Source organism: Pogona vitticeps, chromosome 12, assembly GCF_051106095.1.
Source record: "Pogona vitticeps strain Pit_001003342236 chromosome 12, PviZW2.1, whole genome shotgun sequence".
Lineage (NCBI taxonomy): Eukaryota > Metazoa > Chordata > Lepidosauria > Squamata > Agamidae > Pogona > Pogona vitticeps.
In genome coordinates, this window is record NC_135794.1 from 3,816,753 (window position 1) to 3,834,072 (window position 17,320).

The 17,320-nt window shown below is 48.6% G+C and overlaps 1 long non-coding RNA gene across 7 annotated transcripts; it reads right to left on the reverse strand.

Moving 5' to 3' along the window:
- Positions 1 to 1,477: 1,477 nt before the first annotated feature.
- LOC110074550 (uncharacterized) lies at positions 1,478 to 4,120 on the reverse strand. 7 transcript variants are annotated; one of them, XR_013539036.1, is made up of 5 exons: positions 3,988 to 4,120; positions 3,054 to 3,340; positions 2,792 to 2,967; positions 1,940 to 2,157; positions 1,478 to 1,853 (listed from the first exon to the last, which is right to left on the reverse strand). It is a non-coding gene; the product is annotated as an uncharacterized LOC110074550 (long non-coding RNA). The 7 variants fall into 7 exon arrangements; XR_013539038.1 differs by having other exon boundaries at positions 4,049 to 4,116; XR_013539037.1 differs by having other exon boundaries at positions 3,963 to 4,040.
- Positions 4,121 to 17,320: the final 13,200 nt, after the last annotated feature.

The window sequence follows — 17,320 nt, forward strand, 5'->3', positions numbered from 1 at the left end:
AGCCGGGCAAGGCGCCCAACCCGGCCCACAGGAAGGCCCCGCTGGGCTTGCTGGTGGTTGACTTTGGGGGTTGCAGGATCGCACCTTCTCCTCACGCCCGTCGGGCTTCTCGGTCTTAAAGGGCACGAGGCTCACGCTCTGTTGGTGCGCATGCAAAGGGAGGCTTGGGGTCACTGCCGCCATAATGTGCCAAAACAATTATTGTACCTTTCTGAGCAGCCAGTTTCCACAATGCAGCTAGATTTACACACCTTGCCTTTAGTGGGTTCTTTTGATGGCCATTTGCCCACAAGCTTTAGTCCGGGCCTTTGAGCCAGAAGCTAAAGGCAAGTGCAGGTGCGCCCAGGGTCCTGCCAGGAGAACCTGCATGACGCCCTCCCTCCCTGCCCCCTGTGCCACTCCAACAGCCCCAGGCAGTCAACCCCACAGTTACAGCCCAGGCTGTGTCTGAAAAGGGGCTGGCCGTTCAGCAACCCTCTTTTAGAACTTTGGAAATGGGTGCAAGAAATGAGGGTTCCCCGAGTGAGAGCCTTCTTCATTGGACTACACCTCCCATCACCCACTGCCCACTCTTTCTGGCGGGGGGAGTCGGGAGCTGTAGTCTGACACACGCAGAGGGCAACAGGTTAGGGAAGGCTGCAGTAAACCCCCCAGGAAGCCCTTGGGCATTTGGGTGCTGTGCTTTGGCAGGCTCTTCCCCAAGAGGTCTGCAAACCTCCTGCAAAGGATCTACCAAACCGTGCTGGGTCTGGTCCACAACAGGCTGTGGGGCGTTTGGCAACCTGATCCCACCCATCACCTTCATTTTTGAGGATACAGGAACAGCTGGCAGTACTGAAATTGCAATAATTCCCTGGTAGCTGACAATAGACCTTATGTGCCAACTGGATTCTGCATCAAAGGCCGAAATGGGCCATTCCCCCAAAGCAACCTTTCTCTGAGGCGTGAGAGCCACTGGCTGTATGAACCGTCCCGGAAAGGGGAGGGGAGCTGCCAGTCCTCCGGGGACGCTCCCCCCCCCCGGGTGGCTTGTCACAGCCAGGGCCGACCTGCCCGCTCCCTCCTGCCACACGGGCACCTGAGCGCCTGGTCGCTGATGGCAGGACGGGCCGAAAGCTTTGGCAAAGGGCACCTGGCTCCCGGCGGCGTCCTCGGGGGCTGCCGCCAGGGAGAAGCCACGGGCGGCCGGCCAGCCCTGAAGGGACTGGGGCCAAGGCGTGTTTAGAAAGGATCGGGAATACAACTTTGCTCTCGCTCCTGGAAGATGCGCCCTGGCCGCTCGCAGCTGGGTCTGCTTCATAAAAGGCGAAGAGAGGCCTGGAACGGCGGCTCCAGGGGCGATTCTGTGCCAAAACAGCAAAGGCCCCTTTCCCTTTACACGGGGAATGTGCTTCAGATACGATGCTGAAGGTGGAGAGCGCCCTATTTTTCGACCAGCATGTTGTGTTTTATTTACAGACTTGTAAAAAAGAGGAAATTCTCTTTCTGCTGCCACAGCAAGGTGTCTTTATTAAAAATGAATTGCAGCCCCTTCCCGGTGTCTTTGTGGCCTTCTTCGTGGCAGAGAGTTCAGGTGGGCGGTGGCTCCAGAGGCCTCCCAGAAAGAAGGGTGGGTGGGAGCCATCAGCGGCACTGACTGGCTCCGCTGGGTAAGGTTGCTGGCCCCCACCGGGTTCCCGTGGAGGCTCCCGAACGTGGCGTGGACCTCCGGGATGCCGGGGCTGCCAAACGACGAAAAAGCCACGCTGGAGCTCAGCAGGTTGGTCACCGGGCAGATGGTGCTTCTGCTCACATTGCACTGGTGGTGAACGGCAGGACTGATGCCCCAGCTGCTGGTGGAAGGCGTGCCTTTGCTGTTGAAAAAAATGAGTATATAACAGTGGTTACCATCATTAAAAAAAATTATACTTATTATGAGGCCCTTAACCCTAAATCTTACCTGGTCTTTCAGTCCTCCTTGTCATGCCCCGTGCAGATGCAGCACAGGCAAAGGTAAAAGTTAAATGATGCGTTGGACAAGCCTTCTCCCATGTGGCGTGCTGCGGCGGTTTCCCCTCAGGACCTCCGCCACTGAGGGCTCCAGGATCAGCTCTGTTGCTAGAGATGTAATCTCCATGCTGGACGGGGGAACCTGGTGGTGCAGAAGGCCTCCCTTTGCTGTTGAAAAGAATGAATATATAACAGTGGTTACCATTCTTTAAAAAATTATACATAAAAATTATGAGGACCTTAACCCTAAACCTTGCCTGGTTTTTTTTTAGTCCTCCATTCGATGCACTGGACATATACAACATAGATAGAGATATATACTGACAAATCCCCCCTCTGCGGCCTCGGTGGGCAGGTTGCGGGTGAGGAGTGGCCCCGGGGTCGTGCCTGGCGTGGGTCGTGAGGGCGAGGGATGGCTGGAGCGGGGCCCTGGAAGAGGAGAGCACGGGGGTGGGTGGAGGGGAAAGGTTCTCTCCACAAAAGAACGTAATTCAGTTCTCCTTTATTACCTTGACAAGATATTACCTTGACAACTGTCCTGGCCTGCCTTACGGGGTGTCCTCTCCCCCCCCCAATTTCTGTCCTCCCTTTTCTCCCCAGGGGACAAACCCATTCACTCACACACATACACACACACACATACACACACACACAGAGAGAGAGAGAGAGAGAGAACAAATACAGTGTTTGTTTTTTTAATAATGCTAAGAACTACATATACTATACTAAGGTTCCACACACACACACAGCTGGTTCCGGGTCACAGGGGAAGGTAGAGGGTGACAGCCGGTTGCGTCATAACCTTCGTTCATTCATGGCTGTCTTCAGCTTGCCGGCCGCCGCCGCTCCCCCCCCCCACATCTGCCGCTGGGTTCTCGTCAAGGTTCCGGAACGCGATGTGCTAGAACGTTCCGCCGCAGGCACAGGCTGTTGGAAATCGAAGATGGTGAGGCTTCTGGTGGTAAAAGGCTGTTCCTGCTGAAAAGAAATGAACATATCACAATGGTTAACATAATTATACACTACTTAAAACTTACCAAGCCCTTAACCCTGAGCCTTCTTACCTGGTGGTTCACTCTTCTTTCTTCCGGTGGTCGTGCACTATATAAATGAAACATAGGCAACAATAGAGGTGGCGCACGCGCTGTATAAATCTTCTAGGGACAGGCTTCCAGCGGTGGCGGCGGTGGCCGTTCCCCCTCACGGTCTCTTCCGCCTCTGCGGTCACCTCCAGGAGCTCTGCATGGAAAGGTAGACGGTGGTGGTGGTGGTGCTTCTCAGGTTGCTCTGGCGGTGGACGGCGGGACGGACCCTCCAGAAACTGCTGCCGCTGGCGGAAGGCGTGCCTTTGCTGTTGAAAAGAATGAGTATATAACAGTGGTTACCATCATTTTAAAAAATATATATATTTATTATGAAGCCCTTAACCCTAAACCTTGCCTGGTCTTTCCGTCCTCCTTGTCATGCACCGTGCAGATGCAGCACAGGTAAAGTTAAAGGATGCGTTGGACAAGCCTTCCCCCACGTGGCGTCCTTTGGCGGTTTCCCCTCAGGACCTCATAATTTTTATACTTAAAAATTATGAAGCCCTTAACCCTAAACCTTGCCTGGTGTTTTTTTTAGTCCCCCATTCGATGCACTGGACATATACAAGAGATAGAGATATATACTGACAAACCCCCGCCTCTGTGGCCTTGGGGGGGGCTGCAGGTGAGGAGTGGCCCGGGGGTCGCGTCTGGTGTGGGTCGTGAGGGCGAGGGATGGCGGGAGCGGGGCCCTGGAAGAGGAGAGCGCTTTTTTGGGTGGGGGGGCGGCCCACCCCACCCCCTCCCTGCCGCCGCCTGAGGTACCTCACGGCGATGGCGGCGTCTGTGGGAAGCCCAGCCCGGGGGGTGGGGGGAGGGTCGTGGTGGTGGACGGAAAGCCGCCCCCCCCCCTCCCTGGACCGAATTAAAACAAGCGCCTGAGGTGACCTGAAGAAAAGCCCCCCACACACACCGCCCGATTCTCCCCTCAAGGGAGGCCGCAGCCTCCCTTCCCCCGGCGGGTGCGCGCGCACCCCGTGAAACCGTTAGGCGGCCGTTGGAAGGGAAACTCTCCCTCAAGGAAAAAGGGGGGGAGGGGGAGGGTCGGCCTGAGGGGGGGGAAGCTCGGCTGCGCCTGCGCAGGAGGCTCAAGGCGTGAGGGTCTCGGCCCTGCTTTTTGGGATTCCCCTTCACCCCCTCCTCCTCACCCCCCACTTCAGACAAGCTTCGACTGGCTGCCTAAGGCAGTGCTCCCACCCCCGAACCTTGGCCCTCCAGATGTTCTTGGACTACAACTCCCAGTATCCTTCACCACCCCCTTTTGCTGGCCAGGATTTCTGGGAGTTGAAGTCCAAGAACATCTGGAGGACCCCAAGGTTGGGGGAATCACTGGGATGGCGGTACTTTTACTGCTGCGAATTTGTTTCCGCTTCTGTGTTTTTTGTTTTGTTTTTTTAGGTCTTCAAATCAATACTTTGTATTACGGTCAAAGACCAGTAAAACCAAATCAACATAAAATAGATACATATAATTATGGCTTGGTAAGATCAGTCAGGGTAATAAAATCCCATTAAAACATGATAAAACAACGCTTCTTGTGTCCATGGATCCTTCCTGCCGATCTTCAGTACCGCTGTGGCGGGCTTTTTGGTGGCGGTGTCAGCCGCCTTGGGGTTCTTTTCAAGGAGAGAGGTGGGTGGGATAATAATAATAATAATAATAATAATAATAATAATAATAATAATAATAATAATAATAATAATAATAATAATAATAATAATAATAATAATAATAATAAATAAATAAATAAACACACTGGGAAGCCCCTTCCTTAAACATCTCGCTCCCTATAAGTCATTTCCAACTGGACAGCACCTGACAGACAAGAAGCAGGCCCCTCTGGATGGATGTGCACATCTGGAACCATTCTTGGGAGGGGGGGAAGAATCCCACCTCTTTTTTCAATGTGGACAGAATGCATCTGGGGGGAGCATCAAAAAGCTGTATCATCTGTAAGCATCTGGCTGCATCAAAAGCAAGGAGCTCTTTTGAGCCGAAGGGAAGTAGCCAGCAGTGGTCACATCCGGGAAGGGGGGGGAAGGTGCCTTTTGTCCCATGAAGTTTGAGCACCAGCTGGGAGGTTTCCACTCCCCCCCCCACTCCCTGCCCCAGTTTTTATTGAATGTATTGTTCTTAAGTGCTTTATGATGAACACCAAAGGGGGGGGGAGGAAGGGGAAAATGGTGGAATTACATAAGATTCTTAGGATCTAATCATGGGCATATATGCATTAGTATAAGCTGTCCATATGTTTCCCCACCACCACCACCACAAAAATAAAAAATCGGGTTGAAGTTGATTTGCGGGGGGAAAAAACACATTTATGCATAGACAGAGGGGCAAGGCCATGAATACGGCCGATCTCTCCACAGCAATTCACGCCTTCGCTAGACTACGACAAGGCGTTTTGCATGGGGCCGCCCCTTGGATTCTATTCAGAAGGTTCAGCTCATGCAGAATACGACAGGCAAAGCGCCGTTGGGAGAAAGGTATTCATCGTCATCTAAATCAAATCAAATCAATTTATTGTCATTGTAAGTATATACATAGCGTAAACATACAACGAAATTCACACAGACACCCAGAGACCAGACCCACATGCACACACATAAAAAAATCCCCAAACGCTCCCCACCCATGAAAAATCCTGTAAATAATTAGTGTCTACTATATTCTCTACTGTGTTATTCAGTATTATCTACTGAATGATTAACCCATTCCTTCCATCTCCAATCTTTTTTTTCTTTTTTTCTTTTTTCTTTTTTGCGATGAGGACTTGCTTGTGTTTGCTTTCATGAATACGACCAGCAAAACGGCCAGACTCGTCACTGTCTCGTTTTATTCCTGGTTCCTTGGACACCCAGCACAACAGGAGGCAATGTTTGACTCCCAGCAAATCAAATCGAACCGGATCGAATCAAATCCAGGCCCCTTCCCCTCTCGCCCTGGTCTTAATACCGAAAATGGAAGTATTTCCTCCACATTTAATTTCATGTTCTCCGGAAGGGACGACCCACCGCCCCTCGTAGGGAGGATATGGTTATCCGTCTCCGCTTGGATTTTGCCGGTGGGAAACTTTAGCCTGTCAAAAACCAGCCCGCCTCATTGTGTTCTGGAATGTGTTGATTGACAGCCGCTGGTCCGGTTTATACATCTTTTATGAACCAGATCATCTTTCCGAGCTCTTGGGAACTCGACTTCATTTGAGCCCCAGCGGGGGTTCATCAGGGACCTCCTGGGGTCGGAAGCTTGCTTGTCGCGATGGTTCAGCCTTAGAACGCACCACGTTGGGGCCGAGAAAGAGTTACTCTGAGCCTGTGCAGAGTTCCTTCTACCACGATGGCAGAACCGACATGATCATGAAGAGAAAGGGGAAGCGATCAAGGAGGAAGGCTTGCAGTTGAGGCAGAGGTGGAAAACCGGGCCTCTTGTTGGAGTTTTGTCTCACGTGTTTGTGTACGGGCTTCATTTCTATACCCATTATAACACAGATGGTACCGTTTCAGCTGCATATGTACCGACACTATGAGAACGGAATTCTCTTTCACCCTCTATACGGGAGATGACGGAATCCGCATCCCACCGATAATTCTTCCAGATACTTTCCCCCAAAATGCAGCACAATAACAGGGATGTTTCCAAGTCTTTGGTTTTGAGATCCGAGTTCAAGTTTTTGGTACTGAATCCCAAGTCCAAATCCCTACTAAAACCAATCTCCCCCCCACACACACACACACAAACAAAGGGAAGGGTGGGTGGGTTCCGAGTCACTGAAAAAAAAATCTGCGTATCGAGTCTGAGTCGAGTCTCCAAGGCGACTTCAGCGAGTCTCGCACTTCGAGTTCCCATTGCGGGCAGTAATAATCTATTTGTTGAATGGGAAGATTGCACAGAACTCAGATGAGGTCAAAGCTCGACATTAGCGGCAGAGGACAGAGGAAGGGGGCAGGCAAGCCAATTCGCCCAGAGCTTCTGATGTGATGCCCAGAAATACGGAATTCCTACCAGGCGGAAGGGCATCATCTCTTACTCTCGGCAGACCTTCTCGGTTCTTCTGAGCTCAGAGACAATTCTAATTAATAAAGTGGGGGGAGGGAATACACTTTTCATATTTAAAAAAAAATACATTCTGCCTAGGAAGCTATATGGTTGTGGGCTCTCCCTGGTATCATTCACAACCAAGCTGTTTTCAGATGGCTTAGTTTTGAACGTGCAATTGAGAGCCTTTAGCTCGACAAAGGAGCCACTCTTGGCCATCATGAAAATGGCTAGGACTAGTTTACAGATGTCACCGAGTTATCCAGCCGGCAGCAGATATAGCTAATATTTCTGTGGATTGTTGCACAATAGTGCCTTTAAGCAAAGGATGAGAGGCATGAAACACAACGGAGGTGTGTACGGATACCAAAAGGGGTGAGGCTGTAGAACTGACTCTTACGGAAAATGGTCTCCTTGCCTTCGTCTTGAATGATTGACCAGCCAAACCGAACCAGAAAATGCCTCCGTGGTTTAGAAGTAGGTCTGACTGAATTCTTGGCTCAAGCGCTCAGAGATGCGTTGGGAATTTAGAGCAGTTTTTAGACCTGTGTGGAAGCTCACCCAGCTGGAGAAAAGGGGAGATAAACAGATTGCCTCCGGGATTTTGAGGACTTTCTAAATGCTGCCTGTTATTATATCTTAATGGATTTGCTTCTCCAGTCTAATGCAGTCGGTCAAAATACTCCAGGCTGGGCAGGGAGCGAAAAGCCAAATGTCTTAAGCATCTTCTCTTTGTTCTGTCATCTTTAGTGAATTATTTCCTAGCTTTATGCAACTGGAAGGAATCCTCTTTCGGGGCCGGCTGTGTTCCTGAGGCCTGATCAGAAGTGACTTGGAAGCACGGAGATATTAAGGAGCAATCAGCATGTGGCTTAAAATACAGACTGGCATAGCGCTGAGCAACTGAAGGCCTCATCGTTAGGCGTGTAAATCCTCGCTGGTCTCGCTCTCTCGCTGGAGAACGAGAAGCTGCAAAATGTTTTCCATCACCTACGAGAGGGAGAGATGTTTTCTCCCGCACCAGAAAACTGTTCGGAGGGATAAACCAACATTTCTGGGAGCACGCGGTTCGGATTCATTCGCACGCCTGGTGAAACGAATAAGAAGTTGTGCGAAATACGATAACTGTTGTCTCGTTTCCACCCTAAGAAACCTTAAAGAGATTGTGTGCATCTTTTGGAGCAACCTGCCGGGTTTTTTTGTTTGTTTGTTTGTTTGTTTGTTTGTTTGTTTGTTTGTTTGTTTGTTTGTTTGTTTGTTAGTTAACCGGTCTGGCTTTTTAATCCAGGCCTTTACAAGCCTCACCCCTTGGTTACATGAAATTTGGAGTAAATTTATGCCTGCCCATGGTTCGCCATTCGGAGTCTTGAATTATTTGCTAGACTGAAGGTTTTAAGAGAAGTTTTTTTTCCTTATATGCTCATTAAAATGTGTTTGTGTATTCTTGTTATTATTATTATTATTATTATTTTTGGAAGCTGCCCAGAATAGTGGCTCATCTACTAAATGGGCAGGGTGTGTGTGTAAGTCTAAATAAACAAATAAAATTCTCCTTGCTTTGGTGCTTGTATGTAGTTGTCTTCCCAAAGGGAAAAGACCCTAGTTTTGCACAGGAAGGCAGGTATCTGTCTTTCCTGCACTCCAAGGTATCTCCGCAACTCTCCCGCACAACCATGGTCAGTATCCTGCTCCATAGCTACATCGGTGCAGTGGGGGTGATGTCGATGGCCATGACAGATGGCTGCTAACTAAAGAGTTCCTACCTCAATTTTGGATTGTGTGCGACTCAGGCACAATGAGAGGAAGCGCGGCATATATCCCGAAAAATGAAATAGGAATAGTTTGATTCACTGCAATCAGATGCTGCAGGTCCCCCTCATTCCCCAGTCTTGAATCAAATGGGAAATGGATTACGGTTAAAATTAGGAAGAGATTCTTAATGGTCGGAGGAGAGGAAGGTCAGCTATTGATCTGTTTTAGGGCTTCGGGGTTAAGGGATTGCAATTCAGCTTATCTTGGCCTCGCCATTCCTCTTAAGAGCCTTTTAATGAATTGGTGGGCGAGGGAAAATACAGATGATCAAACCATTAAAAAGGCATTTGATTGGTCGAGAGCCTTAACGCGGAGTGGCATTCTGTTAAGTCGGTACATCCACCCCTATGCCCCGGGAGCACCAGGGTCCAAACCCTGGGGAGCAGATCGAAAACTTGACACCTCCAGTCGAAAAGGATGGAAAGTCACAAAAAGCCGTCCCAGTGGCCCCCAGGCTTTTGGGTCCGAGCTGGGTAAACAAGATTTGTTGGTGGAAGGTTAGCTGATCTTCCCCTCCTAATTAGAAACCACATCAGCCAATTATCTTAATTATGGTACATTAGGGAAGACCTGACCTCGGGAGGAAGGGAGGAATTCCTTGAAGGGAATGGGAGATGAAGACCAAGCACATCAACTGATGAGTTGTCTTAAAAGTATATTCCTATTATCTGTATCTAAACGCGGCTGTTTGACTTCAGTCCTAATGGGTTGGACGTCCATGATCTCAAAAAAGCCCCCCCCCCAAGGGAATTTTTTCTTGCAAAGCTCCTGACCAGCAATTTGGAGCTTGGCGGCCCAGTTTCGCCAGGCAGCTTACAAAATATATATATATATATATCACTCTTTTCTAAAGGAAATGATTGCTGCTGGTGTGGTTAACAAGCTTCTTCTTCTTGCCACTTTGCTACCACCGCAGAGCGTCCTGGTCAGGGTGCGCCACTAATGTGTTGTCGTTTGCTTTTATTAAGCAAGGCACATTTTTAAAAAGGCTACCCAGAGAGCAAAATCCCACAAACTAACCTCACAGAAGCAATATTTCAGGAGTGGCAACAGCCCGTGGCCCGTTGCTTTTTGGGTAACGTATGGCTACCTCTTGCTATACTGCTTCCTAAAAGTAACAATGCAGAAGAGGATCTCACTGAACCAAGAGTAAGGGCCATGTGGTGGAGTGGTTAGAGTATTCTGGAGACCTGGCTTTAAGGCTCCCTTTAGCCAGGAATCTTTTTCCTGGGGGGGGGGTGTTGTGGGCTCACCACTATCTCTCGGCCTGCCCCGCCCTGCAGGGTTGTTCTTAGGAGGCTAAAGAGGAGGTGAGGGCCACTCCGTGAACCATCTCGGCCTCGCCGGACAACCACCCGGGAAATAAAGATAGCAAGGAATAAAGGGAGGGGACTTTGACCTCAGAACAGTCCTCAACCCCATGGTGGTCTGCTCGAAGTAGGACTGTCGCTGGATTGATACCCTAGTGTGGGATGTTACTCAAAGACAAAGGGTTTTGATTGAAGGGGGGGTTGAAAGAGAGTGACAGGATAACCATTTCCACTCAAGGGGGGGGCAGAAAAGTGGGGCCATCTGTCAATGAGGAACATCATTATGAACATCATTCGGAGCAGACGTAAGAAAATGTTGAAGTCAAGAAGCGCCAAAGATCTGCCTACCCATGCCCTCTGAGCTAAGAGGGAGCCACCATAGATGTGGCGGTCTCAATGGGCATGTTTCCCCCCCTCCCCAAGTTCCTTAGCATCCACCACACTTTCTATGGCGCTTAAAGAACAGGGATGTTCATGCTCGCTCTCTCACTTGCTCTCAGGGAGACTGAAGTCATCCAGAGAGGCACGGCTGAGTTTTTGGACCAACAGCAATGGCACTGTTGATCCCAATCAGCATTAGGATCAGGCCCATATTTGAGGATGCCGATGGGGGAATGGAATACTGGTTGACGATAGGGCCTTGCCGTTGCTCTCAGGGGCTGGCCTTGTCTGCGTCTCCTCCTTCCCCTTTGAGTGAGCGGGGCTGAAGGGACAACTGGCTTTCCGGTAATTGGACTACAAATCCCATCAACCCTAGGCAGCCCAGGCAATGTTGACAAGTACCTGGGAGTTGTTGTCCGATATCATCCGAGGGGGTGTCCTTTGAAATACTTTCAGTTCTGCTTTGAACTAACCAAAGTTTCCTGTTACATCTGAAGTCGCACAATCGTGGTCAGCTAACAAACCAGGATTAACCGATTGGAGCTCTGTTCCAATTTGTTTGAACTAACCATAGTTTCTTGAGGTCAGATGCAACACTGAAGCGGTGGCTTGTTCCAGGGCAGAAGCTTTTGATCTCACCTTAAAGAGCCAAGAGAGAAAAGAATAGAAACTGGAGGATTGAGCAGATTCATAATGGGAAACCAGGACTTCCCATTAATAGCTAAATTGGATTATTAATTCACTCAAGAACAGCAGTGCCAGAGAACAGTATTTGAATTATCTCTCCCGCCCTCTGTTGAAATGCCAAGCATCAAAGCATTTCTGAAAGACGCAAGTGTGAATTTTCCATATGATTTCATACCTTGGAGGTTATTGCCTGTTCTTGATGAAAGAGTGCACGAGGGGGGAAATCTAGGAGTTGCCGGCTCAGCTTTGATGTCGATCCTATAACGCGACACGACTCGAGGTGGAAAGGTCCAGCCCCTTCCCCTCCTCCCCCCAAAATGAGCTTTGAAACAGAGGATGGAGCCGGCCAATGTCCGGAAAGGCATTGAATCCTAAAATCATCTCTGCTCCTCCCTTTGTGATCTGAGTCTCTCAACCCTTACCAGTTGATCAAGCCAATGGCTGAAAAGTCAGGAAAGTAATCAAACGTTGAAAAAGATGTACGCCTGGCCGAAAAAAAGCAGTGAACAAACATGGACTGGCTGCAGAGTCCTGATAAGATTTTGATTTTATGGAGGGATGGGTTTTTTTTAATGTACAGAGTAAGAGAAATCTCTAAATCACTCTCTTATTATTCTTTTTTTAATGTTCCTGCAGTGGGTCTCCTTTGCTGTTGTTGTTGTTGCATACAAGCTGGGATAGTTTTCCTGGTGTTTTTCCTCCATAAAAGACTTGTTGTAAGTTTTGGATTCTTATTATTGAATGCCAGACACTTCCGCTTCAGGTATAGCATTGATTCCGTTATTTATTTATTTTTTAAAATTTTATTTTGTAGATCGAAGGGGAGAAGAGAGAGCTAGCTGACAAAACCCAGTCTGGAAGGAGTTGACGGCCCTTTACTAGATTCAGTTGGCTGGACAAGCTCGCTTATATTTGGTTGTGCATTATTCTTGCTCCATAACACACTGATTTGTGTTGATTGTTGTTGATGATGTTGTTGTGTGCTGCCAAGGCACCTCCGTCTCGTGGTGCCCCTACGAATGAGAGACCCCCTAAAGGTCCTGCCCGCCACAGCCCTGCTGAACAATTGCAAACTCAAGGCCATGGCGTCTTTCAGGCAGTCCGTCCATCTCACATTTGATCTTCCTCTTTTCCCAACGCTTTCAACTTCTCCCAGCACGATTCTCTTTTTCCAGAGAATCCAGCCTTCTCGGGATGCGGCCAAAGTAGGGCAGCCTCAGCTTCGTCCTTTTTGCCTCCAGAGACCATTCAGGCTTGATTTAATCCATGACCCACTTGCTTGTCTTTCTGGCAGCCCAGTCTATATAACTTGTGACAAATCCCCATGGAAAGCTATGCTGATGGATTTACGCCGGTGGGAATAACTATCAGATAATTCTGGCCAGATGGGGGTCCAGTTTTGTGGCTTGCAAGTTTCGTGGCCTGAAATGTTTCGAGGCTGGGCGTGAGACACGCGGGCGCCTCTTCGTCATGCACCCAACCCTCTGTTAGCACACAGTCTTGTCCAGTTTTGAGCTTTCTGGCGGATGCTTTAGCACCTTGAGACTGGCTAGCTCAGGGGGAAGCCGCTTCGGCCGGCGTTGGAGGCAAAGCTTCACCCCAGCAGCTCTTGGGGGACCCCACCAGGGCTCCCGATACCCGAAAATGTTTTTAAATCCTCCCCACACTCACCTAAATCAGAACTGGACATGTGTGGACATCCATTTCCAGTTTGAAGACAGACAGAGAGAGAGAGAGAGAGAACCACATTAAAACCACTTAAAACCACATTAGGAGAACTCCTTATGTTAGACAAGAAGTAGACTGGATATCTTATGAGAAGCGCTGAACAATATCCAACACAAAAGCGCTGAACGATATCCAACACAAAAGGCAACTAAACGATGGGATTTATTATATCAATGGCTTGAGTCGCCAGATACTGCTTGAGTAACATAGATTTAAATTAGGATGTAAATATAAGTTTAAAACCTGGAGGGCAATCAGATTGTAGAAAAGCGGAAAATTGATTTGATATTGTAATATGAATAGATTGGATGTCAGTACATTCTGTGTTTCTCCTCCCCCTCCGTTTCCCCCCCCACCTTCATATCCCCCTTTACTTTACCCCTTACCCTATCCCAAGTTATTGCAAAAAATAAAAATTTATATATATAATGATACTTGGTTTTTATTCCTTTAAAGATTTGTATATGTCCGTGTAGTTGGCGGGGGTTCCCTTACGGCCTGGGAGGGGAACACCAGCTGCTGAATTATCTGTTGAAGAGAACAGTGGTTCCGATCCGCCTCAAAGCGCCAACACCTCTCAGGTTGACTTTTACGCTCTGCCTGGTTCTGCAAGGTGCCGGCCGAGCTATTCTGGACCGCATGGAATAAAGGAATACGGTAGAGCCACGCTCCTGCAAGGTAGGAAAGACATAAGATATGGCCTGAGCTTTGCTGGGTTAGAAAGACTTTAAACAAGTAAAACTCAAAAGTGGTCTACTTTGGTGATGCTGTTATCTCAGGGATGTGGTGGGCCATCAGCTGCTTGGACCAAGGATTTCTCCGGGTTTTCTCTCCCGATGACCTGCTGTCCAGAAACCGCTTCTCTCAAGCTGCTGTTTCTATATATTTTTTTTACCTGAATCCACCCTCCTCGCCCCCCAAGGCCTTCTTTTCTCCCTCGTCTGCAGATGGGTCTCATCCATCTTTTAAAAAGTGTCTGGGAGACAAAAGGAAGCCACATATGTACAGATGGAGCCGAGGCTACACAATCATCCATCCAAATCAGCTGCTAGTAATGGGACCTGAAGCATTCCCTCCACCCCACCCCACCCCCGTGTTTATTGACTGAACCGCCATGGGGTTGGAGGGGCTGAAGACCGTTGGGGGGCTGCGTGGTGGGGCGGGTGGGTTGTGGAAGCAAACCGTCCCTGGGAGCTACCGAGACGAGGGTCTCGGGGTCCGAAGATAATAAATGACTCCCGGTGACACACATAAATCCTACATCTGGAAGGGAAATGGGTGTCGTAAATTTAGCTGCCAAATTAAACTGACAGCAGGTCTCTCCGCCTGACAACGGGTGAAATGTAAGCTGACGGGTGAGGAAGGAAAGACGGTTCCACACACTCGCCTGGCATGGTGTCTTGGAGCCTCATTAAAATGTCGCTGCATCATTAGGTTTTTGCATCGGAGGTATCAGCTCCAAACCGAGGGCCTTGTGCTAAGGAACACAGCAGGAATTCCCCCTTTTCCGCAGTTAGACAAGATTCTTCCACACCATATTTTAACAAAGCAGTGGTAGCTGCTGCTATTATTATTATTTCTTCTTATTAGTAGTAGTAATAGTAGTAAGGAAAATGCTTTTGAATTGTGGTGCTGGAGGAGGCTCCAGCTGTTTTAGAATCATCGTCTAGCGAAAAATCGGTTCCCGAAGCAGGGAACCGATCTTCGTCAAGCGAATTTTCCACATCTAAACATCGTTTTGCAATCGCTATTGCGATCGCAAAAACCTCATCATAAAGCGGATTCGTCGTTTAACAAGGTAATTGTTCAGCGAGGCACCACTGTATACAAAAACACTAGGCTCAGTCAATCAAAATCATAAAAACATTGACTGGTATTCTATCATAGATACAAGTTTTAACCAAAAAACCTAAGTATCCATTAAATATCAGTAGTTGGTGTGTGTGTGTGTGTGTGCGCGCACGCGCGCACGCGCGCTGTTGCTAATATTGCTGGAGGAGTGATTTCTGACATCTTCAACTGCTTATAGTACTGTGTGAAATTTCTTCATATTGTTCCCAAAGCCCCCGCAACTAAGGGGACCACGGAAGTGTGTTTCTTCCAGAGGCAAGATGTTTCGAAGGCCAGATCTCTGTGTTGTTGTTGTTCATCATCACCATCATGATGGTGATGTTGCTGTTGGTGTTAACAGCAGCCTTGTTACAGCCTGTACATTTTGCTGAAGCAGCCGGAGCAAAGAACTCAATACAAATTTGATGGCCGAAATCTAAACGTGAGGCTAGAATTCCCTTTAGGCTCAGATCATCCCAAATAGGATCGCCCTAAAGCGGGCCGTGATTCCCCTGATATTCCCCGAACGGCTCTTTGATGAGGAGAGGGCCACCACCTGCTCCTCTCGGCTGCCCTGCTTCCCCGTCAGGGGAATATAGATGACGCCCGTACGTGCTTGGAGGCAATTGACTACTTTTATGGGCTGTGTCCTGAGACCGCCCGAGATTGACTGGAAGGTTGTGGGGATATTGGGGGGTCGGGGAGGGGAAAGTGGGAGGGAGGAGGTTCAATCTCTTGTTCTTTCACCTCCATGTTGTAAACTTGGATGCTGCTCTCGTATATCATCCATTTAAGAAAAAACGAACAGGCTTTCACCTTTTGTCCCGTGCTCCCACTTCAGAGAGGTTAAAAAAGGCATTTCATGTTGGGCCTGATTTTTGTGATACGGGGAAAGGGGGGTGTCTCTCTAGGGAACACCAGTGGGATGGTTTGGCCCGAGGGCCTTGAGCTCCCACATTACACCAGTAGCTTCGCTCCTTTCCCACCAGTTGCCTCAGATCAAGATCTGGCTTCCCAGAATTTTAGAGGTTGTTCTCGGCTTGCCCCCAAAAACCCGCTTGAGCTGTCCTTGCTTCCACCACGTCGTTGGTTGCCTGTAGAAAAAGTTCCCTCCTGTGTCTGAATGCGTCTCTCAAGAGGGATACCCCATTCCTATTTCTTTCCACTTATGGATCCAAAGCGTTTTCAGGAAATCTGCCGTTGGACATCACAAAAAGGTGTGTGGTTGTTGTTTTTTGGACAGGTGTTGTTGGGGGTCACCAGTCCCCAACCTTTGAACCCCAGATGTTCTTGGACTACAACGTCTGGCCAAAACAGCTGGGAGTTGTAGTCCAAGAACATCTGGGGACCCAAGGTTGGTCTACAGAAAGGAGATGCCTCCTTTTGTCCGTGCGAACCAGAGGACTTCAAATCTCCGCTCTAAACTGGAAGAAGGCCCAACGCGCCCACGTCCCTCGTTTGCTGACTTCATTACTGCCCCTTTCTGTTAATTGCTCTCTTTGCTTCCCAGCCATCATCTCAGCTCATCCTCTGACTTTCCAGAGATGTCCTGTTTAATTAACAGGGGTTTCATCGTCACAAGGCTGCGTCTTTCTTTTCTTGTTCAGGTTCTGCATGAGCAAGGCCGAGCATTTACCGGGCCAAATGGGGAGCGGTGGCAGGGGGGGAGCGGAATCCTCTTTAATTACGGCCAACGAAGGACCTTCCGTTAATCATGGAATCAAGATTCCACCATCAGAGCCTGGGGATGAGATGCTTGAGTGAGAATTCACTCAAGCCGCCCTCGTCTTTGTGAGATTTCTTCCCTGGCCCTCAAGACGCTGCCTCTCTGTCCGTTTCTTGTGATGTTTAAAGAAGGGAAGAAAACAGATTTGTTCACAAGACCCAGTGACGGAAAAGCAGGCTTTTGGAAAGATGAAAAAGGGGTTCTGAACTGGCCAATGAAAAAGAGATGTGCATTTATTTTGCAACCGATGTCTCTTTACATTGGCTTGAATTCATGGGTTGTTTTAATACAATAATAATCAAACTGTATTTAATTTTAGGATAATTGGCTGTGCATTTTGTTGCATCTATATTTTTAATTACATTTGAAGTTTGAGGGCCCAGACTTGGGAGAAAGCTGGGATAAAAATAAAATAAAAATAGAATAACTATAAGATATGAACAGACCATATTTTCATTCTGAAGGAGCACTGCTTCAAGATATGGAATCAGTATCTCATTTTGTGAGACCCTGAGAGATTGCCTTTCCTGCACAAAGTCTGGGAGAGTGCGTTCTGCTTACTCTACATGGCCTTTCTAATCCCGGTGCAGAGGTGGGCCTGCTAGTTCAGGCATCCCATATATAGAATAGTGTCTCTCGGTTGGAATTGTGCGGGAAGTGGGCTCCCACTGTTGAATGTTTCCACTATCAACTGAAACCCATTTGTTTACTCAGATCTAGAGCATCTTTATCCA